The sequence below is a fragment of the Monodelphis domestica genome, chromosome 2 (genome assembly GCF_027887165.1).
Source record: "Monodelphis domestica isolate mMonDom1 chromosome 2, mMonDom1.pri, whole genome shotgun sequence".
NCBI lineage: Eukaryota > Metazoa > Chordata > Mammalia > Didelphimorphia > Didelphidae > Monodelphis > Monodelphis domestica.
The window spans coordinates 459,098,049-459,124,485 of NC_077228.1; positions in this window are offsets into that span (position 1 = coordinate 459,098,049).

The window sequence follows — 26,437 nt, forward strand, 5'->3', positions numbered from 1 at the left end:
GAAAACGATCTTTAAATAGAGGACCACAGAGGCCAGAGAGATTTTCAGTCACTGAGAGTTGGACTGGATAGAACAGTCACACAGGCTTGGAGTAAGGAAGAGTCACTTAGAGGAGAGACTGGAAGAATCATCAAACACTTGAGGAGAGACTGGAAGACAGACACTCAGACTTGGAGTGAAGAGACTTGGCCATGGAACTGGACCCCTGGAGGAGCTCGTGCAAGAGACCTCAGACTACTTTCTTTTTAGATGGTCACCATTGGTGAGTAAAAGGCAGATTTAATTTCCCTGCCTTTCTGGAGGTGTGAACCTCTGAGAAAGGCCCATCATCTTGAGACTCTTTTCCCTGATTAGGGTCTTAGAATTTCTATCTGGCTCAGAGGAGGCTAGAGTTTTCTCTCTCTTTCTCATTCCTTAATATCTTCCCTCTATTGTAAATAAGCTACCATAAATTCCATTTACTTTAGTAATTCATTTTGAGATTTTAGAAATTAAATCCCTGGAAACCACCAAATTAATATATTCTATCCAACCATAAAAAGTTTACCACCCAACATGGAGTTCCCAGTGATGAGGTTCAGTTGGAAGCTCCCTGGATGCCTTCCTGACCCCACAAGCCAAATGTGGCAGAAATCACTGGTCAGGAGGCACTCTGGGGCCACTCTGGGAGGGGACAACTTTGGGAACACCATATGGAATTGTTTCTCTCCAGGTCAAACCCATGCGGAGGCTTGTGTTCCACTCTGAGCCCCTGATTTTCCTGAGACATGGATAAATTGGACAGTGTTCAGTCTGGAGTACCCCTGGCAGGGCAGGGCCTTCTTCTGGAATCTACCCCAGGAGGCCTGACGAAGGCACTGGGAATGTTTAGGGCAGGAAGAAGACAGCTCAGAAGAGCCACAGCAAGGCCCCACTGGGCTTAGAAAGACTTTCTGATTGTTTGGCCTCAGAAGGCAGAAGGAAGACCAAGGAGCAGGAGCAGAAAGGGAGGAGGCCAAGGGAGGTTGGAGATCAGGAGAAACTTCCTCAAGGAGCTTCCTGACATTCTGAGGAGGAGCAAGGAGAATGGAAAGACCTCAATAGAGAGATGTGTAAGTAAATGGGTGGGAGATGAGGGGCTATTTTCAGAAATGGGGGTGGGGGGTTCCAACCAGTACAACAGCAGAGCAATTAGGGGATGGAAGGCCATGTTTAGGAAACAGCAACTTGGCAGGTCTGGCTGGAACACAGAGCCTGAAGGAGAGTCCTGTGTGCTGGCCTCTAGTGGAGGCCCTTGCAGGGTGAAGGGCCTTAAGGACTAAACAGAGGCCTTTGTGTGTTGTCATGGGGACAGCTGGCAGCCTCTGTGGTTTGGTAGCTCCTTGGAGGAGAGAGGAGAGAAGGAGAAGAGTCTGGAGGCAGGAAGGCCAGAGAGGAGGCTCCTGCCTGGGGTTCTGACCACTTGGCTTAGGGGACTGAGGGCAAGAAGAGAACAGGGTGATACAAGAGATGTGGAGACTGGATGGAGGCAGCATCCATGGGATTTGGCAATGGATTAGCCTGTAGGGAAGAGTGAGAATGAGGGTCTGGATGACCCCCGGGGGGTGAACCAGGGCTCTGACATCAGGACAGAGGCCAGTCTGCAGGGGAAGAGGAATTCTCTTCTGGATGGGTTGAATCTGACCTGCCTAGACGTCACCTTTACTGGATCTTGCCCAGAGCCCAGCACAGAACCTTGAAGAGCTGTAGAGCAGGTTTGGGGATTCACATTTCATCTGTGAGGGCATTCCTCCTGTGGCACTACCCATCAATGCACACTGGCAGCTGGTCTCTAATTTATAATCTTAAAAAGCTCATGTGTCAGAGACAGAATTGAATTCTGGTCTTCCTAATTTGAGGCTCACCTTGTACCCACTCACTACAACATACTCTTCTCCCATTGCTCACCTAGTAGGCATTTACAAATATTTTTTGAATGAATGAGTGAATGTTGCCTTAAGTACAATTAAATATTTTTTTTTGCTTGTAGTTATTTCTAATTTTATATTTTCAGATTTCAATGCAATTTTTATAGTTGTTTTCTGACATTTTCTTCTCTCCCTTTACCCCTCTCCCTTCTCCTTTCCTCCCCCCCTCCCCACAAGATGGCAGGTAATAAAATATAGGTTGTACATGTATTATCATATAATATGCATTTCCATGTTCATCATGTTGTGAAAGGAGACAGATCACTTACACCAAAGAGAAAATTCATGGAGGAAATAAAGTGAAGAATGATGTGCTATAAGGTACATTTACTGCATTAAATTATAGGTATCATGTTGAGCCTGAGATCCTTGAAATGCCTTCCTGAGTCACCAAACAGGATATTCAGTTTGCTTTTCCTGCAAACATATGATATTTGAATGCCTTCTAAACTGGCGAAATACAGACCCTGGGCAAGTCACTTAACCCTGTTGACCTAGACCTTGCCCTTTGGTCCCAGAGTTATTAAGAGGGCAGAAAGTAAAGGTTTATTTTGGGGGTGGAGGGATTTCTAATTGCAGAACTTTTATTTTGCATTAACAAAACAAAAACAAAGTGAATTGCATTTGCATTTAGAGCAACTTCAATTATAGTCAAATCTAAATTCCTGAAACTTCAGCTTGTCAGGAGAGAGATATCACAAGCATTTATCAATAGCTTATCAATAAGACACAATTAAATTTGCAATAAAAATAACACTAAATGTACTTAAGAAGAAAAGATACCATAAGAAAGTAAAAGTAAATAGCTAATGGAACAAACTTTTCATGGTCATTTTCACAAAAGTTTAGTCCACTTGTGGTCTAGGCATACATCTGCCCTGCACACCTACACTTGCAAGCAACAAGGAGGACACAACTAATAATTCATTAAAAGCATTTCCAGTGTGGATGCAATATGGAGAGCCCCTAATTGAGGAAATGACTATATTGTAAAAGTGCATTTATAAGTTGATTCTTTGACATTTTCCCATGGGATCAATGTTGAAGTAGTATTTCGATTCCCAAGCCAACCCATTTACCCTCATAATGCAATTGAAGTATAATATTCATAGCCTTTCTTAATTCAAGGCATCAATGATTTGTTCATTCCTATATGTATGCTAGAGAAAATACTTTTCAGAAGGAACCACTGCTTCAAGTGAGAGAATGTGAGTTATTTCCAGGAAATTTTCACTTGGTAAATTAATGGTAGGAGTTCAGGAGTGGGTAGATTTGTAATAAAGATGTTTCTCAACTGAGTTGTTTTTTTTATTGAAAACTATTCATAGGATATATGAGTGGTGGTGGTTCTGGAGCACCTCCAGATTGCTGAAGATGGCTTTATCTTTGAAGTAGTATTCTTCTGTAAAACTCACTAGCTATCAAGTGCTTAAATAGAACTGGGGTGCTAGTTCTTGGGCCCCTAGAACTAGAGAGGGACATTCACCTGCCAGTGGGGGCTGATGGTACTACTCTCTTAGTTCCTGAGAGCCCTGAGGTAGGAAGATGTAAGAGGCCTCCGTCTGTTTCAACTATGTGACATAAACTAGTTATTTCTTTATTCAACTATTTATTTGATTACCAGAGAAAGATCATTCTCTGATCATGTTGTTTAAAATGAAATTTACATTTCTTTTTTTTTTTAAGATAAACATATATTATTTAACTGGCCCAAGGAACTCAGGATGAAAAAGTGCCCTCCAATAATGCAGATAAGGGGACTTGCTCTGCCTGTGCCATTGACAACTTAAGTGACTTGCCCACACTCACATCATCAGTATTTGTCAGAGGCAGGACTAGAACCCAGGCTTCCTTAACTGAGATAGGCCAGCTTTCTATCCACTAGGAGAGGCTGCCTCTCTCCTATATCTTCTTTTTAAAGTGATGGTTCTCACTGCAGGTTTATACCCCAAAGAGATCATAAGAAAAAAGACTTGTACAAGAATATTCATAGCTGCACTCTTTGTGGTGGCAAAACATTGGAAAATGAGGGGATGCCCTTCAATTGGGGAATGGCTGAACGAATTGTGGTAACTGTTGGTGATGGAATACTATTGTGCTCAAAGGAATAATAAAGTGGAGGAATTCCATGTGAACTGGAATAACCTCCAGGAAGTGATGCAGAGTGAAAGGAGCAGAACCAAGAGAACATTGTACACAGAGACTGATACACTGTGGCACAATCGAACGTAATGGACTTCTCCATTAGTGTCAATGCAGTGATCCAGGACAATTCTGAGCAACTTATGAGAAAAAACACTATCCACATCCAGAGAAAGAACTGTGGGAGTAGAAACACAGAAGAAAAACAACTGCTTTATCACATGGGTTGATGGGGACATGATTGGGGATGTAGACTCTAAATGATCACCCTAGTGCAAATATTAATAATATAGAAATAGGTCTTGATCAATGACACATGTAAAACCCAGTGGAATATCTTGTTGGCTACAGAGTGGGGTGGGGGGAGGGGAGGGAAAACATGAATCATGTAACCATGGGAAAATAGTGTAAATTAATTAATTAAATAAAGATTTTAAATTATAAATAAATAAATAAAACAAAAGCATGGTTCTGAGTTCTATGGGGGCCTGTCCAGCTATGATACTGATTTCAGTTTTAGCACAAGGTTCTCAAGATCTCCAAGCCAAAACTTTGGGTTCCAGGTACAATTAAAGGTTTCCCTTCCACTATGAGCAAAAAACTAGATGGCCCCAGCTTCCCTCCACTTGAAACACACCCTCTCCCCTTCTGATTTGCTTCCCAATGGTTATTTGACATCCCAATGGCTATGATGTCACAGCATTGGCAAGATCCAGTGGAAGGGCTGATTTTTACTCTTTTATTGAAAGTCAAAGTAGAAATATATCCGTTTTAGGTGCTGACTTAAAGTAGAAATTGTTGTTGGTTGATTCGTCTTGCTTTCTCTTGAGGAGTGAACATCAATGATTTGTTCCAGTGGACTCTTGCCCCAAGATGATTTTCCCAGACTGATGATTTGAGAAAGATTTAGAATTTCCTTTTCTCTATTCCCTTGCCCTTCACCATATACAATATTTGTGATTTTTAGCAAGCTACATCTTATTAACTCTTTTTTAATTGCCCCAAATGGTGTTCATTGAATCTCCAAGTTCTCCTGTGGATCCAAACATATTTCAAGCCTCAATGCTCCTCCTGTCAGCTAATGAAATAATGTCCTAATTGGTCTCCCTCTATCTAGTGCCCTTCCTTGGCTCCTATCCATCTTTCATATAACTACTAAGTGATTTTCCTTAACTACAGATCTAACTCTGAATAAAATGCTTTTGAGGGCTAGGAATCTTTATTTATTTATTAGTCCTTGTATCCTCAGTGCCATGGCACATAAGTAGGCATTTGATAAATATTTGTTGATCGATTTATTAATTGATGAGCATGGAATTTTATGCACACCTTTTCACTCATTTAATGTGCTATTTATAATTGTGTCATCAAGGGATAGATAGCTCATTTGATATTGTTTAGAATTTTCTGTTACCAAGGTTTTTTTATAGATAACATCTCAGATAGAGAGGTCTCATATCTAAAATATGTAGAAAACACTGTAAAATTTGTATTTAAAAAAGCCATTTCTCAATTGATAAATGGGCAAAAGATATAAACAGATAATTTTTAAAGAAATCAAAGCCATACATACACATATGAAAAATGCTCTAAATCATTACTGATTAGAGAAATGTAAACCAAAAACAATTCTGGGATACCATCTCACACCCATCAGATTGGCTAAAATGGCAAAAGGAAAAAATGACAAATGTTGGAGGGGATGTGGAAAAATGGGGACACTTAATACATTGTTGGTGGAATTGTGAACTGATCCAACCATTTTGGAGAGCTTTGGGAATTATGAAATTGTGTATACCCAGACTCTCAGCAACGGTCACTAGATCCATTTCCCAAGGAGACCAGGGAAAAGAACCTATATGTTTCAAAATATTTATAGCAGCTCTCTTTGTAGTGGCAAAGAATTAGAAATTGAGGGGATGTCCATCAATTGGAGAATAGTTAAACAAATCACCAATATATGATTGTAAAGGAAAACTACTGTGCCATGAGAAACAATGAGGTGGATGATTTTTTTGAAATTTGGAAAGAACAAATGGGAAAATGAGCAGCAAAATTAGTAGAACCAAGAGAACATCATACATAACTACATATTTAGGTCTTTAAGAATAAATTGTGTATGTTACCTCCAGAGAGTGAACTGAAAGGCGGAAACATGAAAGACATAATTTGTATGCACATGTCTGTCTCCCAGATGATGCCTTCTGTGATGCAGAGAGGGGAGGAGGAAATGGGACATTTGTGGATAAATTCTTTGTGGATAAAAACAAACCATTAATAAAAATAAGCAAACTAATGAAATTAAGTGAGAATTTGGGGGAAAATTGTGTGGCAGATGAGCTGCAATGCCAAGAGAAGACCCAGAAAAAGTTTAGAGATTCAGAAATGCTGGGGGCAGCTGGGTGGCTCAGTGGATTTAGAGCCAGGCCTAGAGATGGGAGGTCCTGGGTTTAAATCTCAGATACTTCCTAGCTGTGTGACCCTAAGCAAGTCACTTGACCCCCCATTGCCTAGTCCTTACTGCTTTTCTGCCTTAGAACCAATCCACAGTATTGATTCTAATATTAATGTTAAAAACTACAGAAATGCGTACTTCACTCAAAATTTATAAGTTACTCTAAGTATTCCCTAAAAGAAAATTTATAAGAAACAATTCAGGCTATTCTCTGGCATTGAGGGAGGGCCAAAATTTTTTTCTGTGAATTTTCCAAATCATGAGGACATCCCACCCCTAATACCAACAATGTGGACTGGACATTCATGTGAGGAAATCCAGAAAGCAGACAGAGAAAAGCATTTGAATAAAAAAGCAGAAGTAGTTTGGATATAGACCACATGGACAGACAGAGGAAATAAATAAAGAGTTTGGGGAACAGATCACGAGTCCCGAGCCCATGCCACAAAGGTATATGATATAGTAGCAACTGGAGACTTCCATTATCGAGACATCTACTGATGCTCTCTCTGACAAAAGCAGAGCAAGTTATAACTTCTTGACTTACTTTAGTGATCATTTAATTCTTCAAAATATGGGGGAACTGATAAAGGCTTTGATTCTCACTTACACAAAGGAATGGCTGTTAAGAGAGAAATAATGGCAATACTTTGACATGCTTTTTCTTCTAAATAAAGTATATTCATCCAGAGCCACAAACCATTCGTGGTTGCCATCTAACCAAGGCTCAGTAATACTCAAGAAGTCAGATTTGCCTCCTTGCATTAGGACCACTACTTCATCTTGTTTATCACCTAAACTTTGAACATCTGTTTATTGACATTCAAGTCCATGTTTACTACTAACTTTTTTCCCTTCGATTTTGTTTCATCAACTGGATGTCTCAACTTCTGATCTTCCTTATTGTTGCTACACTATGGTGTCTAGCTAGGAGGATAAACATACATAATCTCTCTCTTCTATCCTTTTCAGCCCTTGGTCCAATCCAGATGTTTCCCCCATCTTTGGGCTCTTCAGTGACATATTTTCTGTTTCTATAAGAATATCTTGGACTTTGATGTTAGGATGCAAATACAGTGGCTCCACTCTTCTTGATGTTAAAAAAAGTTTATTAAAGCAATATTTTAAGATATTTTCTATCTTTCTTCTGTTTGTTTGTTGTTCTCTTTCCATTTTCATCCTCTTAGGGATGCCCTTAGGATGATTTTGCTTACCTTGATCTCTTGCCAAGTTTTCTTTAAACTGATTTTACCCTCTAATACCTCTCTGCTTTATGAGATGATACTGCTTATAATTGCCTACCATTCTTCTCTGTAAGATTTTGTAAACACATTTCATTCAATTTAGGGCTTAAAAAAATGTTGAACAGAACATGATCAAGGAGTGAGTCCTAGGTAACACTCTACTAGACCTTCCTTCATCACCATGCCCTATCTTTGCTAATTCGGAAAAAGTGACAGGTTAATGGTAAGACTAATTAGTTATTAACTAAGTGGTTGACAGTGTCTATAAGAGATAAGTTCTACACGAAGGAATCTCTATCTCCTCAGACCCTGTGGTTCTGGGTAATTAATATATATAGATTAAGAAAGTACATCCTTCCCCCAAATATCTGACTTTCTGTTCCCCTCCCGCCTCCAATTCTAATTCCATTAGGACCAGTCAGCAAAGTTTCCCCCACTTACTTGCACATACTTACTAAATTCTTCCAGATAAATAACAAAGTTATATTACAAACCTTGTAATGTTCAGAAGGGCCAATGGCAACCCTATTTGGAAAGATGGATTCTGAAAGGTGTATTGGCTGCTCTGAGCCCATCCTCAGGAACTCATGGAATGTGTGTGGAATGTAGAGGCTGGAGAGGACCTTAATGAGCAGCCTCCTCATTTTACAGACCAGGAAACTTAAGCCAATGAGGTGAAGTGATATGCCTGTTGTCTTAATAGCCAATATAAGTGTTAGTGCCAAATGATTAATTCCAGAGCCTGTAATTGAATCAACTTCTTCTGAATCTTAATTTAGGATTTTCCCCATGTATCCCCTCTGGCCAATGGAGGTTTCAGGGTAACCTCTGTGGAAGAAACATTTCTCAAGACTTTTAAAAAAATCAATTAAAAATTAATTTAGTGAAGGTTAAAATTAAAGGTGTCTTAATGACTTGCTGAATTTATTAAATGATACCCTTAGAAGTGCCTCAGGGAACACTCAAATTAAAAATATTTTGAACCCTATAAATAGTCACATTTTAATTAGCATATGAGGTGGGGTTTCCACCAGTCCCCACAGTTAGTAAAGTGGGATTGAGTCAGAGTGTAGTCACGGCCTTGGACCATATCTGTGAGAGGGAGCCTGGAACAGAGCTGCCGATGTTCACGACTCCTCCTTGGATTTTCTTGAGAAGCTGAGACTGCTTGTCTGTGCAGGGAAACAGATATGGCTAGGAATGCTAAGTTTGTTTACATTTGCCAAGAAAAAAGGGTGCTAAAATTTTTTTAAGACAAAAAAACTCCACCCCCAACCCCAACCCCACTGCTAGCCCCACCCAGCTTTGTCCATCAGGCCTGGCTAAATGCAAGTTCTGTTTTGGTGATGGACTCAGCTCTCCTCTTAAAGTGGATATAGGGCTGTCTGGAACTGAAGTCTGTAAAACTTGAATTCGACTCCGGCTTCAGACACTTAACAGTCTGACCCACAGCTAATCACTTCCCCTCTGAAGGTCTCAGTTATCTTCCTCTGTAAAATGGTGATGTCAATAGCAACTACTTCACAGAGTTAGTGAGGATCCAATGACATAGCATATGTATGGTGCTTTGCAAACCTTAAATCTTAAATGCGAGCTATTATCATCATCATCATCATTTTTATTATTTGCTCAGGTTTGAAAAAAGGGTAGAGTAATGGATAAAGGAAGCTGAGCTTAGGGTAAGGAAGGCTTGGGTTCAGGGAGAATTTTTTTTTCTTCTTTGACTATGTTCATTCCCTTAATTTCTCTCTTTCTTTATCATACCTTATAGGAATTGCTAACTCTACATGCACAAATGACCTCATTCCACCCTATCTTTTCCAGCAAATTGCCCCATCTTTCATCCCTCCTTTTCAATTTCTCCCTGTCTATTGGCCACTTCTCCGCTGCCTACAAACACACCTGTGTCAGTCATTCTCTCAGAAAACTCATTTGAGAGGCAGCTAGGTGACTCAGTGGATAGAGAGATCCAGGTCTGGAGATGAGAGGACCTGGGTTCAAATTTGCCCTCAAATACTTCCCAACTATGTGACCTTGGGCAAGTCACTTAACCTGGCCCAGCCCTTATCACTCTATTGCCTTGGAAATAATACTTAGTATTGATTCTAAGAAAGAAGGTTAGGATTTAAGAGGGTGGGGGAGACACCCCTTACTTGATCTGTACATCCCCACTAGCTATTCTCCAATCCTCACCCTTCTGATGTCCAAACTTCTTGAGAAAACCATCTATAGTCAATGCCATCCCTTCCTTTTTTTCTCATTCTCTTTTGAACTTTTCTACAGCTTGGCTTCCAACCTTAACCTTAAACAAAAGTGCTCCCTCCTCTTTTTATGTTGGCAAACAACTTGAAACTGAAATGATGTCCACCAATTGGGGAATGACTGAACAAGTTGTAGCACATGATTGTAATGGAATACTGTCGTGCCATAAGAAATGACAAACTAGATGATCATCAAAAAAAAACCTGGATGGATTTCTATGAAGTGATACAAAGTGAAATGAACAGAACAAAAAGAATATGGTATATAGTAATAATAATAACAAATGGTGATCAACTGTAAGTGACAACTACAATCAACAAAGTAAGGATGCAGGGCAATTCCAAGGGACTCAGGATAAAGAAGGATATCCACCACCATACAAGGAGTTCAAAAATTAGTTTGAATGAAGATTGAAACATACCATACTACCATTCTTCCCTTTATTTCTTCTGTGAATTTTTCTCTCATGTAAGCAAAATATTTCTTGTTTTGCAACATGATAAACAGGGAAATGTGTATTATATGGTAACATATGTTCAGCCTATGCAACATTACCTGCCTTCTTGGGGAGGAGGAGGGGTGGAAGGGAGAAAAAGAAAAAAATGAGAGATTTTTGGACATAGTTAACATGAGAATTTGTTTCTCTTTGATAATTATATTACATATTTATAGCAACTTATATGTACTATGTTATTGTTGTGTTACATACTATATTGTCATATATAAAAATATCTATTCTTAAAAAAAAAGAAGGTAATAGTTTTTTTAAAACTGTTGTTAATTGTATGACCCTGGGCAAGTCACTTGACCCCCATTGCCTTGCCCTTATTGCTTTTCTGCTTTGGAACCAATACACAGTATTGAGTCTAAGATGGAAAGTAAGGATTAAAAAAAAAAACTATTGAATAAACTATAAATAAATTGGATAGGATATAATTTCCTATTCAATAGAATATTTCAGATAAACTGGAGACATACATCAGAGAGAAGGGACTAGAAACAAGGGGACTCTGGAAACCATTCCTTTAGAAAGTGAGATTTTATCTAGAAATTGAAGGAAGCCAAGAAAGCCCAGAGAGTGAGGAAGGAGAAAATTCCATGCATGAGGAAAAAAGATGAAGGTGTAAAAAGACTGGAAAGGAAAGGTGGAGAGGGTCAAATTATGAATGTCTTTGAATTCCAAACAGAGGATCCTACATTTGGTCCTGGAGGGAATAGGGAACCCCTGGAATTGATTGAGTAGAAGATGAAATGGTCAGATCTGAGCTTTAGGAAAATCACTTTGATAACTTTATAGACCCCAGATTAAGAATTCAGAAATAGAATTTTAAGGTTTCCAGAGCACAGACATTTTCTCATTTTACCCTGTGAAGTTGGCACTACTGTCCCATTTTATAAATGAAGAAGGAGTTAGACAATACAGCCTCAGAGACCTTTTGATCTCTAAAAGAAATGGATCGTGTGGGAGTGACTTCTCCAGTGTCACACAGCTAGTAAATTGTTGTTTAGGTTGTGTCCAATATCATTGGGTTACACAGTAGTAAATGAGTGCAAGATTTGAAACCAGGTCTTCCTGTCCATTGCACCATTCTGCCTCTCCTAAAATTACCTCTGAGATTCCTTTCAACTATAGGATTCAGCAATTCAAGATTCTTCCTCCTTTTGTTCCATGTAGAATTTTAGTGTGTAAATGAGTGTGTAAAGACTTCAATAGCTATCTAAGAGAGAGGGAGGTAAATTTCAGGTCAATTTTTGGTCTTATGTCTTTGTCCAGAATGACACAATAACTAGCCAACAATTGGTCTCTCTCTCACGGGAATTTTTTTCCTTTTTGAGGCAGAGAGGCAGAGACTTCTTCCCCTCCTCCCTCAATTCCCTTGAATTGTTTACTTCCTCTCCAGCTCTCCAAGCATTTCTTCCAGCTGCTCCCTACAGTCTTTCAGCCTCCACCCAGGCATCCTGTTCGGTTTATAACAACCCTATGAAGTAGGCACCATTTTTCTGGGTTTTTTCTTCTCATTTTTTTCTTCTTGCCTTTCTCATCATTTCCACATGGCCATCAACATCTTTATACTGTATCTAATGCTCAGATGGTGAAAGTATGTTTTTTAGTCATTGGGTGGAGTAAAGATTAAAATACAAACTTCATATAAATTGAAGAGGATGTGACCTCTTTGAGGCAGTTAGCTGGTCAGTGACGGCTATGGGGCAAGCACTCAGTCGTTCATCAATGAGCATTTAATTACAAGTGTCTACTACTAAGCATGACTACAAAGAATGGAACAGTGAGCTTCCATCCTGAGGGGGGAGACAAGAACGTATGAATATATACATAGAAGAAAGATTAAATTAAAAAAGAACTATTGCAAAGTAATTAAACATAAGCAGTTGGGGCATCTGGGAAAGCTTCATGCAGAAAGAAGATGGTGCCAGAGTTGCATCTTAAGCAGGGAGATAAGGGGAGTATTGTAGGCTTTTTTTTTTTTTTAATTTAAACCCTTACCTTTACCTTCCGTCTTGGAATCAATACTATGTATTGGTTCCAAGGCAGAAGAATGGTAAGGGCTAGGCAATGGGGGTTAAGTGACTTGCCCAGAGCCTGGCTCTTAATCCACTGAGCTACCCAGCTGCCCCCCCCACCCCCTTTTTTAAACCCTTACCTTCTGTCTTGGAGTCAATACTGTGTATTGGTTCCAAGGCAGAAGAGTGGTAAGGGCTAGGCAATGGGGTCAAGTGACTTGCCCAGGGTCACACAGCTGGGAAGTGTCTGAGGCCAGATTTGAACCTAGGACCTCCCGTCTCTAGGCCTGGCTCTCAATCCACTAAGCTACCCAGCTGCCCCCTTCTTAATAGAATTTTAAGGAGACAAAAGGGACCTTAGAATCTGATGAAGAAACTAAAGTGAGTTAGAGTTAGTTGGTTTTCCAAAGGTCTCTGAATTTGAATCTTCGCATTGTAAATCCATTTCTTTTTCCAATCAATCAATAAGTGTTTATTAAATGTTAATGAAACCTGCTTACCACTTTTATTTCAAGGAGTTCATTTAGGATGGGTGGTTGCTCTTCTTCAGTTTTGAAGAGAGGATCAATGACATCACCTAGTGGTGTTTTGAAGTCATCAACCTCACTCTCTTCCAGAGTTATGAAAGTCCAGCGGCAAGACAAGTTAGGCTAGTCAGTGGTTTGGGAGGCAGCGGATGACCTTGGTGTCTTCTGTCTCTGACCAAACTTTAGGCACTCCACCTTCCTAGTTGGTAGAACAAACTGTTCTCATCTGCCCCTTCCACTGGGGGAAGTCTTCATTCATATGCCCGGGGTAGAAATCTCCCAACTGGACAAAGAATTTGAGACCACTCAGTTACCCTCAAGGATAGGTGGTAAATATAGACAGAAGTCCTCTTGTAAGGTCACCCTCACTGGATACTAATTGGTTAGAAGTCTCTGAAATGGGAACTCTCATAATCTCATCAGTTCTTTAGATAGTCCAGTATTTATGTCAAGAAAACCCCAAATAGGATCACAAAGAGTTGGGCGACTCATCAAGGAAATTTTATAATCTCATCAATTCTTTAGAACCATCTTGGGTGGGGAAGGAGGGACAGGAAGGGTTGTCTATTCCTGGTGAACCTTTGGAAGATGGGAGATGGGGTGAATACAGTTTAGATGGGATTACCCAAAAAATGGGGAGTCAAGCTACTTGGGTCAGAACCCGCTTCCTATTTTTCCTGACTCCTTCCTCAGAAAACAGCTCTAATGATGATAATTTCCAGGGGAATCACTGCAAATCCAGGGCAGATAACAGGACTTCTTCCTCTAAGGCAGGAATGGGTTCTGTCTGCAGCCCCATCGTCCCTACCTCAGAGGCTTCCTGCCACCCACTTGGGACGAGTGGCAGAGGGTGAGCTGGAGAAGGAAATGGCAAATCATTCCAGTACCTTTGCCAAGAAAAAACTCCAAACGGGTTCACAAAGAGTCGGACACCACCAATTAACAAGATAATTCTCAATGGCAGTGAGCACTCTGTGAAATCCTCGGTCATCTAAACTCTGATCTGGCTCCATGTCAAGAAGAAAATGCATGGCGAAGATCTCCAGCCAAAACTGCAGAGCACTAACGTGGAATGGCTTTAAAGAACTTGTGGGCAGGGCAGGGAAGAGAGGAAGTGCTGAGAATGGAGTTTTGTCAGAATTTATGATCCTGTTTTTACTTTGTGGGCCTGTTGTAACACTAAATAGACGTTCTTAGAATCATTCAACCATTCAACCAATATTTATTAATCACTCAGCACGTGTGAAGCAGTGCCAGGCACTCTTCATGTGTTTATGTTTCATTTTGTATAATAATAATAGGTTGCATTTATATAGGCCTTTCAGGTTTGCTCAATGCTTTACTTATATTATCCATTTGATACCCACAGCATTGTGCCCATTTTACAGATTAAGAACCCGAGATTCACAGAGGTAAAATTCCTTGCCCATAGATCATACAGCATCTGATGCAGGATTTTAATTCAGTGGCAGCTAGATGGCACATTGGATAGAGCACTGAGCTTGGCATCAGGAAGACCTTAGTTCAAAGCTAGCCTCAGATACTTATTAGCTGTGAGCCCCTGGGAAAACCACTTAACCTTGTTTGCCTGAGTTTCCTCATCTGTAAAATGAGCTGGAGAAAATGGCAAACCACTCCAAAATGTTTTCCAAGAAAACCCCAAAGAAGGTCATCATAATCAGAAGAGAGCAGAATGAAATTCAGAAGGGGACGTAGACTTAGAAGGCAGTTAGAACTACCTTGTTAAATGTATTACAGACAAAAAATTCCACAAAGTGTATGTAGCAGAATTTTACAGTTTCCTATGCTGTTCTGTAATTTGGGAGATTTAAAAATTTTTTTGGTTCTTTTTGGCATAGGAAACTATTCATGTGGTTTATCAAGTTCATAATAATAAAAAGGAAAAAAATTAAAAAGAAAATATCTGCCAAGCTAGTGTACAATAGTCATTGGATCAATGATTCTTGAGTTGAATTAAAGTCATGGTCTCTGACCTTAATGATCTGACAATGTAGTTTAGTCAGTAAGCATTTATTTTTTGCCTTTTGTGGTCAAACAGAACAAAACAAATCCCTCTTCCATGAGTTTCCCTCTGATGTGTCTTCATAAGAGAATGATCAGGGAACTGATTTTGTCTTCCCTTGCTCAATGGAAAGTCAAACACTTAGCCATAGAGATGGCGGCCAACATTGGGAAGGGGGAAAGTAAGAGGGGGACAGAAAAGTCAGATTAAGCCGAACTCATGGTTTTGTGAAGCCTGAGAAGATGTTCCTAAAGGTTCCTGCTTACTCACGCTAAAACAGCACTTAGATGCCTTCAGTACAGTGGAGAGATCTCCAGGTCTGGAGTTGGGAGGACCCAGCTTCAAAAATGGCCCTAGACACTTCCTAGCTGTGAGGCAAATTGTGAAGCCCTTGCCACTCTTCTGTCTGGAATTGATACTAAAACAGAAAGCGAGGATTTTAAAAAAGATGCCTTCCACTAAATGTGTGTGTATTAGGATGTACACATGTATTTCTATGTAAATATGCTATGTGGTATGGCATAGAATATATTCATATTGAATTTGTGAATCATTAGATATACATATGGTTAAGCTTCAGTTGGTGCAGAGAATGAATTCCCCTGCCCTGAAGTACTCACATAGATACAGATACGCAGGGAAAACTCAAATAATGTGACCACTTGGGGCTGGGGTGGAGAGTTGTTATCTGCGCTAATTAAGACCTAATTTTTTAAATACAAAGTATACATTTTTATTGACCACAAAGTCAACATACGGTATTGCACAAATTATAAATGGATCAACAAAATAGTGTTAACAATACAAATTATTCCTAGCACTTACGTAACATGACTTTTGTAAGTTTTGCGCATGTTGTGAGGCAAGTGAGCAGGATATGGACAGAACAATTATATTTAAAGGAACTCAGAACTACTTCAGCTTTGCCATTGTTTGATCTTCCTCCGAGCAAGCTTGGGGGAGAAAGATAGGCCACACATATCTTCTTGAGATCCCTTTTATTACTCCCAACCTGGAGTGGCACCAACCCATTGCAAGGCTCCCAGGAAGCCTACCTGGTTTCATTATACTTTATAGCCAGGTTACTTTTTCTAGTACTTCTTTGGAAACATATTGACTTCCTCTGATCATTCTTTGATTTATCAGCCAAATCTTTGGTGAAGGGCTTTGAGATCCTGTGATATGGCAGCCAAAAGGTACAACAGAGAGAGAACTGGGTTTGGAGTCAGAAAGACTCAAGTTCAAATCCAACACTTAGCTGCTGGATGACCCCAGGCAAGTCATTTAATTTCAGTTTCCTCATCTATAAAATAAGAATAATAATAGCACTGTGCCTCACAGGGTTCTTCTGAGGACCTAATTAGATAATAATTGCAAAGTACTTAGCACAGTGCCTGGCATATATGATGGGCTATATAAATGTTAACTACTATTATTATTTTTTTATATGAGAATCCATGAGTTTACATTACTTTCAAGAAGAGAAGAGAAGAGAAGAGGGGCAGCTGGGTGGCTCCATGGGTTGAGAGTCTGACCTATAGATGGGAGGTCCTAGGTTCAAGTCTGATCTCAGACACTTCCTAGCTGTGTGATCCTGGTGTAAGGATAATTTTAGGGTTGTGAATTAATTTGGTCGCCAGAGAAAATCCCAAATAAAATACCCATCAGTTTAGAAATTTATGGTGATTTTAATTAATATAGAGGGAAGGAATTAAGGAGAAGGGAGAGAAAGAGGGTATAGGATTTCTCCCACCTGGCCTGTGCCAGGGGAAGTTCAAAGACCTCCACCATGAGGTCTTTGAAGAAGATTAGAGGCTTTTCTAAGAGGATAGTGTTTGGAAGGTAAAGGAGAAAAGAATCAGCCTAAACTCCGAGAGAGCTAGTGAAGATGCCTCACCTGAACTAGGCTACTAAGCTTCTCCCAGTATAGTATCAAGGAAAACTCATCGCCAACCTCGGACAATAGCTGCCACCATGCCAAGATGCCGAAACGCTCAGCAAGCTACCGCCAGAGCCACTTCTCTGCAGAAAGAGCCCAGAGAGAGGAAGTGACGTGAAATATATAGAAGGTTCTTACATCACTTTCTTGCATCTCACATATGCCAATGGTAGCTTAAGCTTGACTTAGGACAGCCCGGGGGTCTGTCAGTTGTTTCTGATTTGTCATTTGCTAGCACATGTCTGTCATAGGCCATCCTCCTAAATACTTAATCCTTAAATATGAGTGTAGACATTTCTGTTTTTTGTTAGACTAAGTAGGGTGGAGTAATCTAAAGTTCACACTAGGCAAGTCACTTAACCCCCATTGCCTAGCCCTTACCACTCTTCTGCCTTGGAACCAATATACAGTACTGATTCTAAGACAGAATGTAAGGGTTTTTTAAAAAAAGAAAAAAAGGGGGCAGCTGGGTAGCTCAATGGATTGAGAGTCAGGACTAGAGATGGGAGGTCCTGGGTTCAAATCTGGCCTCAGACACTTCCCAGCTGTGTGACCCTGGGCAAGTCACTTGACCCCCATTGCCTAGCCCTTACCACTCTTCTGCCTTGGAATCAATGCACAGTATTGATTCCAAGGTGGAAGGTGAGGGTTAAAAAAAAAGGAGAGAAGAGGGACATGATGGCTGTCTTCAGATATTGTAAAAGCTATCATATGAAAGTGCTGGTAAATGTTAACAAACAGCTCCCAAGAAGGAAAAAAATGTAGACATAATATATTTTAAATTTAATCTGCATGATTATTTTCTTCATCACTTTTCTAAGTCTAGACAATCAAACTAATAAAGCCTTGACATAGATTTTAGATATAGACTATATATTTAGATATAGACTATATACTTAGATATTGACTATGTAGATATAAAACCCTTTATAGATTTGCAAATGTTCCTTATAAAAATTTAACAACAGGCTTCCAAAAAGCTGTACCAGCTGGCTCCAACATTCCTTTGCTTCAGTCAATCAACAAGGATTTATTAAGTTCCTCCCATGTGCCTGTCAGGGTAGTTATGTGGCACAGTGAATAGAGTGTCAAGCCTTAAGTCAGAAAGATTCATCATCCTGAGTTCAGATCTGGCCTCAGGCACTTACTGGCTGTGGAACCCTGGGTAAGTCATTTAATTTTGTTTGCCTCAGTTTTCTCACATATAAAATAAGCTAGAAAAGGCAATGGCAAGCCACTCCTTAGCTTTGCCAGGAAAACCCCACATGGGCCATGAAGGACAGGAACAAGACTCAGAAATAACTGAACAAACAACTGAAAATGTCCCAGTAAATACTAGTACAAAAAATGGAACAATCTTCACTCAAAAAAAGCTTTTGGTCTCATGTAGCAGAAGGCAGGAATCACGGGTAGAAGTTGTGAAGTGTTTGAATCCATTGAAAAAGCAAAAAGCAGTGCCTGTCTCCAAAGAAGGAGACAAAAGGTATAAAAGGGAACTTATAATGAATACAGAACAAATCAATAGAAGATGACCTTGTAGGGGATGACACCACTGCTAGGACCACAAATGATATTCTAGAAAGGTGGTCCTAGAGCTGAGCCTTAAAGGACGTCCTGGGGAACCTGGGATGACTGCATTGCCTTGTGAGATTCTTTGAAAAGGGCATGGAGCCCAGGACTTGGCTCTTGTTGATGCCCCTATAGATTGGAGGCACAGTGGCTAGAGTGCTGGCCTTGGAATTGGGAAGACTTCTCTTTCTGAATTCAAATTCAGTCTTAGACATTTCCTAAAGGTGTGACTGTAGGTGAATCATTCAACCCTGTTTGCTTTAGTTTCCTCATCTGTAAAATAAGCTGGAAAAGGGAAGTCACTATACTCAGACCCTTCCCCTCCCTCACAGCCGTCATAGATCCCTTCTTGTCTGGCATCCCTTGCAATGACTACAGTTCCCCCGAGGAGCACCATGATTGTTATCAGAAGCACCAGCTCTATTGGAGCCTCTATTATTGTTTCAGTTTCTATATCTAAACTCCTGATTCTTTCTCTTATAGTTTATTGCTACATGACCTGGCCTTCCACAAACAAACAAGCAAACTAACTAACTAAAAAAAGAAAACCCACAATGTATTGATCCTCTAGGTTTGGGGGCATTTTCAGTTGCCTTAGTCAGAGTCTTAGTGGCTTCTCATAAGGGAACTATGAGTTTCTCAACTGCAGATGTCCAAATTGGAGCCAAGATGTTTCTCCTTCCTCGTTTTGTTAAATTTTATTTTCCAATTTCTCCTTTTCAACTCCTTCCCTTTCTTCTCTCTCACACCCTTCAAAAACATAGACAGTAGTACATTTCAACTGTTCTCTAGCCATAAGAGGCTGGGCAATGCTTGTAAAAATAGTCTCTTATTTTGGGGAAGAGTGAGACCTGAAATGATGACCTAGGATGCAAGCATCAGTGTGTATCATAGTGGCATAGGCATTATATCCCCAGAACCTCAGGCAAACCACTATGGGGAAATTCTCTGATCTCTTAGGCTCTCATGACTCAACCTAAAACACCTGACCTGGAGATTACCCCTCCTTCGGTTGCCCCATTGAATTGAGATGGAAGAATATAAAAATCCCAGAATGGAGGCATTGAGGGGGCAACCTCCAGGTTGTTCTGTTTGTGCTGTCTTGCTAGCAAGGGATTTAATGCTACTAATAAATCTCTCTCTTGATCTTTAAGTGGGTTTTCAGAGTCTTGCATGCTTGCAAAAGGTGTCCTTCCTGAACCTAATACCCCCACAACAATAGGATCTAAACCTGCCTATCTCTTAGCTTCTGTGCATACTTGTTCATAAAACGGGTTGGGGTGTTGATTATCTTCTTGAGTAACATAGTCAAATTTAAGCCAGTTTTCTAGGTGAGCAGAGCAGTCCCTTGTTCTTTTTTGGTAAAGCTTCCCTAGTATCACATAACCTCACATAGCCCTCAGGATTATCGGGGTTCCATTGTGGGTCCTCTTATGGTCACTTTCTCCATCCTTATTGTGGGGATTCTTGGTGGCCTCAAAAATTGCCTTTCTCCCTGAGAGAGTAAGGTATGCATCAAATCCACTATATCACCCCAATTCAGACCAAATTCTGAAAGATAGCTTCAAATTAAACTACCACCACAATGGGTATACATTGAATTTGGGGGTGTCCCTATGGCACAAACTGGGATTAGCAGGGCTGAAAATATTATCTTTTTTCCCCCCTCAAACTCTTCCCCTCTGTCTTAGAAAGGATGCTAATTATTGACTCCAAGGCAAAAGAGTGATAAGGGCTAGGCAATGGGGGTTAAGTGACTAGCCCAGAGTCACACAGTTAGGAAATGTCTAAGGTCACATTTGAACCCAGGATCTCCTGTCTTTAGGTCTGGCTCTCTATCCACTGAGCCACCCAGCTGCCCCTAAGTATTCTTATAATGTTACCACATTGCCCCTTCAGTTATGTGTAGCAACTTTTCTACAAGGAAACATACTCTTAGGGGAGTTGTTCACCACCACTGAATCTAAAAAGTCTGTGTAGAGATGGATGAGCACAAAGGATGAGGAGGGTAAGGGGAGAATAGGGGGACTGGGACAAGAGCTAGAGGAGGAAAGGGCTTTAGGGGCTGAGAGTGGGGAGGGGCTGGCTAGGGGATAGGGAGAAGAATGGAGATGGATGGGCCAGGACTGCATAAAGGAAGTAGAGGGGCTCTGGCATAGGTGAAAAGAATAAAGGAAGGAGGGAGGAGTAAAGGAGACCCAGAAAAGGAGAAGGGGGAACAGGTGGAAGCAATGTTGGGGAAGCCAAAGGAGAAAGGGGCTATAGGATAGGGAGAGAAGGAAAAAGCAAGATTAGTCTATTGGATTGAATCTTTGTGGACTGATCTAAGAGGGTGACTTAGAGCCACCAATGACCTAACTCTGTGGGATTTCTGTTCCCACTAGCAGATTTGAACTCTTTCAGTGTTTTAGAGTCAAAAGACCCCAAAAGGAATTCCCAGCTGGTGTAGACAAGTGTTAAACCATTTCTTACAAAAGCTTGCTTTTTTGATATTCCCATGAGGTAAAGAACCTTGTGGGACAAGGTTCTTATTGTATGTTGTAAGGGGGGAGAGGGGTTTATTTTTTAAAGGGTTGGACTTGATTATTTAAAAGTGTGGTCACCAGGAATTTAATTAATTCCAAAGAGATTTTATTTAGAATTTATTTACAAAATGTAGAAAGAGTGAAGCAAGAAATCAGAGAGAGGATAAGGTATATCTAGCCTGAGCACTAACTAATTTCAGTCAGCCTCTGCAAAGCTGAGGACCTGGGGAAGCCTTTCTCAAGAGTAGGTCTTTCCTGAGGTCAGTCTCTTCAGACAAAACTCAGCAATTAAGAGTTAGCCTTTCACTCAACATGTGTTGGTCCAGTCAGGAGATCCTTCTGCCCCTCTTCACAAGTCTCAACTCAAAAGTATGAAGAATTGTACTCCAGCAGAAGTGGAAGTCCCAAGAATCCCCAACTCTGTATAACACTCTCTCTTTTACAGGCATTTTCTCTTGTGTCACTTCCTGTGCCTTCCCCTAATTTTATGTCAACCAATCACAGTTGACACTCTGCTCTAGGACTATCCAGAAGGCAGTTAGTTAATTCTGATTCATTACCCACTATTGCACATGTGGGTCATAGACCTCCCACTGTATGATTAGGTGGGATATTTGTACTTTTGGTGATTAGATCTAAATGGACAGATCTTCATACTTAACTTTTAAATACTGTGTTTGCACAAAGTACTGTTTATACTTAAGGGGATTAAAATCTAAAAATAGGCATGAGTTACAATTTAAATCTTCACAATCAGGGAAGAGCTAAGTACCTTCATTGTTACAATCAGGGGAAAGCCAAATCCAATCTTCACAATGTGCTTCCTGTTTCTAAAAAACCCACAAGATACTATTTTTCCTTTGAGTTATTTCCTTTAGGAGTCCCTTTTTTCTAAGGGATTTAAATCTCTTTCCCAGGTCTCTCCTAAGAGATCATGTGGTTCAACTGAACTGCCTCTCCACAGCTTAGTTTGGGGTGTGTGTGTGTGTGTGTGTGTGTGTGTGTTTTAATGAGGATTAAAAATGATCTGAAGGTCATCTCCCTCTTATTCCTATATTCTTAAAACTAAGCAAATGCTGATGTTTTTCCTTTTACCTTGCTGATTGCTGTGTCTGTTTGCCTCAATCTCCTCATCTGTCAGATGAGCTGGAGAAGGAAGTGGCAAATCATTCCAGTATCTTTGCAAAGAAAACACCAAATGAATAGAACACAACTGAAATGATTAATCAATAATAGCAAAAAGGTCTCTGGAGCCAGAGAACAAAAGAACAAGTATTTATTCTCTCTTTTGTATAAGTATAAGCTGCTAGCTCAGGCTGGTCTGATGCTTTTTTGCATAAATCTTTTAATTGCTTGTCATTGAAATATCTTTCCCTGCCCTGAAGTAGAGTCATAATGAACTGTGGCTGAAGCAGTTAGGTTGGCAATTATGATAGGGGCAAACAACTGAAAAACAAAAACAACCCAACCCCTTTGGATTTTAAATGGATACACTGAGCTAAGGTTACTTTAGGAGCAGTAATAGATGTTGATAGAGGGCTTTAAAATAGAATGCAAATAACCCTTCAAAGGAGAGAGCATGGATATTACAATTTCCATTTTATACAAAAGGAAACAACCCAAGGAAGGGTAAGTGTTTTGCTTAGGGACAGCAAGTAATGGGTAAGATTTGAATTTTTAAAAAAATGTTATTCCCCCAATACATGCAAAAACAATTTTAACCTTTTTTTTTTTTACACAAACTTACCTTCTGGCTTAGAATGATACTAAAGAATTGTTTCCAAAGCAGAAGAGAAGTAAGGGGTAGACAATTGTGGTTAAGTGACTTACCCAGAGTCACACAGTGTGAAGATTAAAATGAACTCTCCCCAGACTGTGAAGATTAAATTGTAACCCCTGCCTATTTTTAGATTTTAATCACCAAAAGTATAAACACCCTACTTAAAAGTTGAGTATGGAGATCTGCCCATTTTTAGATCTAATCACCAAAAGTGCAAACATCCCACTTAATCATTAAGTGGGAGGTCTGTGACCCATCTGTATGATAGGGGGTGACAAATCAGAATCGACTGACTGCCTCCTGGGCAGTTCTAAAGCAGGACTTCAACTATGATTGGTTGATGTAAAATTAGGGGAAGGCACAGGAAGTGACACAAGAGAAAGTGTCTTTAAAAGGGAGTGACAACTTCCTGAGTTGAGTTCTACTGACACTTCTTCATTCTTTGGCATGGAGGCTGAAAAAGAAATCTGCTGACTGGACCCAAGACTCTATTCCTGATGAGACTGTTGGACTGACACGTGGTGAGTGAAAGAGCTGACTCCTTTCCTGGATATTTTCTGAAGAAACTAACCTCAAGAGAGACTAGCCTCTTGAGAGGGTTTTTCCCTAGGTCCTCGGCTTTGCCGAGGGTAGCTAAGAACCAACTCTTGTAACAAGGGAATCACTTTAAAAGACTGATATATATTAATTTAAGGTCGCCAAGGAATCAGCTATGTAATTCCTAAATGAAAAACTCAAGTCAGCTGTCAGCCTTTTTTGGAGTTTAATTACAATAGGAGTAAGAAAGGAATTAGAGATAGAGAGAGAGAAAAAGGGAGAGAAGGGAATAGGGCTTAAATACCCCTTCTGTTTAGGCTGGGCCAAAAGGCCCAAGCCCTTAGATAGCTGGGGCAAAGAAAAGAGATCAGTCCCTATTACTCACGTGTCCAAAATGGAGAAACAGTCTCAGAGGCCCCCACCTTCAACTTCCTTCAGAGCAAGCCTTCTCAGAGCCCACAGGAACCACACCGACCAACTCTCAACCCCCTTGGAGTCTTCAGACCCCCTATCTTTAAGGAAACCATCCAAGTTCCTCCCCTCAGTTCTCCCATCTACCAATCACTGTTCATCAATTTCCCTGTGCCAATGGAGGCTCTAGCTTAACCCAGGACCGCCCAGAGGTCTCTGGCTTTTGCACATGTCTGTTGAAGGTCATATTTTCAAATGATTAAATCTTTACTCCTTTGCTACAGCCCTTTCTAAATCCTGTTAACCTGAGTAGGGTAGAGATTGGAATAATTAAATTTTGATCTAGGCTGCAGCCCTTACTCAATCCTATTAGGACTGAATAGGGTGGAGATTTATTCCAAGTATCTCCATTGTATCAATTCTAAAATCAATCAAGACTCAAAGAAATTCCTGTTCTATGCTTAAGCATAGGTCAAAGTCCTTTCCATTGTTCAGCAAAGGGTTTCTGTCCTAAAGTAATCTTAAGAAGGGAAGAGAAGGAACCTCCCATGCCAATGGGGTTCCCATTCCAATAGACTATCAGTAAGAAATTTTCCAAGTATGAAATATCCCAATGGTGAATTTTCCAACATTTATAAGTCTAAGGAAATTTGAGGTTTACACTCTCCATGCCCAATTTGGGCTAGGGGCCAGGAAGTAAATTACTTAGTGTTTAGGCTAGATATCTTACCCTATCCTCTCTCTGATTTTCCTTACTTCACTCTTTCTACATTTTGTAAATAAATCTCTTTGGAATGAATATAAATTCCTGGCAACCATACTCTTAAATAATCCAGGCCAACCCTCTAAAAATTAACCCTTTTTACCCCTTACAACAGATAGGAAGTATCTAAGGCCAAATCTGAATCCAGGACCTTTTGTTGCTAGGTCTGATTCTCTACCTACCTGGTCACGTAGCTACCCTATACATATTAATTTTTTTCTAAAATTTGAGTTCCAAATTCTCTCCTGCCCTACCCACTCTTTCCTGAGAATGCAAACAATTTGATACAGGTTATATATGTGCAGTCATAAAAAACTCTCCATAAAAGGTAAGGTTTTAAAAAATTATTTTTGTTATTCTCAACTTAGAAAACAAAAGCAATTATGAACATGTTCCTTTCCAAAGAAAAGAGGGTAGACCATGAAGCCATGAATCTGTATTATGCAGAGTTTTTAAAAAGTATGATAGGCAATGTGTTAGTTCCAAAGCTATTCCACTTAGTTTCCTTTTTTTGTATTCTTTTAACTGCTTCTTCATGCCCTCGTTATTTTTTTGCATTTCTTTTCATTTATCATTTCCCCTCCCACTCACCTCAAACTTTTTTTTTAAACATTATTTTATTTGGTCATTTCCAAACATTATTCATTGGAGATAAAGATCATTTTCTTTTCCTCCCCCCTGCCCCCACCTCTCCCATAGCCAACACTCAATTCCACTGGGTATCACATGTGTTCTTGATTCAAACCTATTTCCATGTTGTTGGTATTTGCATTAGAGTGTTCATTCAGAGTCTCTCCTCAGTCATATCCCCTCCACCCCTGTAGTCAAGCAGTTGCTTTTCCTCAGTGTTTTTACTCCCATAGTTTGTCCTCTGCTTGTGGATAGTGTTTTTTTCTCCTAGATCCCTGCAGATTGTTCAGGGACATTGCATTGACACTAATGGAGAAGTCCATTACCTTCAATTGTACCACAATGTATCGGTCTCTGTGTACAATGTTCTCCTGGTTCTGCAACTTTCGCTCTGTATCGCTTCCTGGAGGTTGTTCCAGTCTCCATGGAATTCCTCCACTTTATTATTCCTTTGAGCACAATAGTATTCCATCACCAATATATACCACAATTTGTTCAGCCATTCCCCCATTGATGGACATCCCCTCGTTTTCCAGTTTTTTGCTACCACAAAGAGCCCAGCTATGAATATTCTTGTACAAGTCTTTTTCCTTATTATCTCTTTGGGGCACAAACCCAGCAGTATTATGTCTGGATCGAAGGGCAGACAGTCTTTTAGCTCCAAATTGCCCTCCAGAATGGTTGGATCAATTCACAACTCCACCAGCAATGAATGAGTGTCCCTACTTTGCCACATCCCCTCTAGCATTCATTACTTTCCTTTGCTATCATGTTAGCCAATCTGCTAGGTGTGAGGTGATACCTCAGAGTTGTTTTGATTTGCATCTCTCTGATTATAAGAGATGTAGAGCACTTTTTCATGTGCTTATTAATAGTTTTGATTTCTTTGGTTGAGAACTGCCTGTTCATGTCCCTTGTCCATTTATCAATTGGAGAATGGCTTGATTTTTTGTACAATTGATTTAGCTCTTTGTAAATTTGAGTAATTAAAGCTTTGTCAGAGGTTTTTATGAAGATTGTTTCCCAATTTGTTGTCACCTCAAACTTTAAAACAAAATAACCCTACCTTGTGTAAGATTTAAATGAATAACTCCAAGTATTATTTTTATAAAGTTTATTAATAATCACTCAAAATACATTTTTTAAAAGTTCAAAGCCTAATAT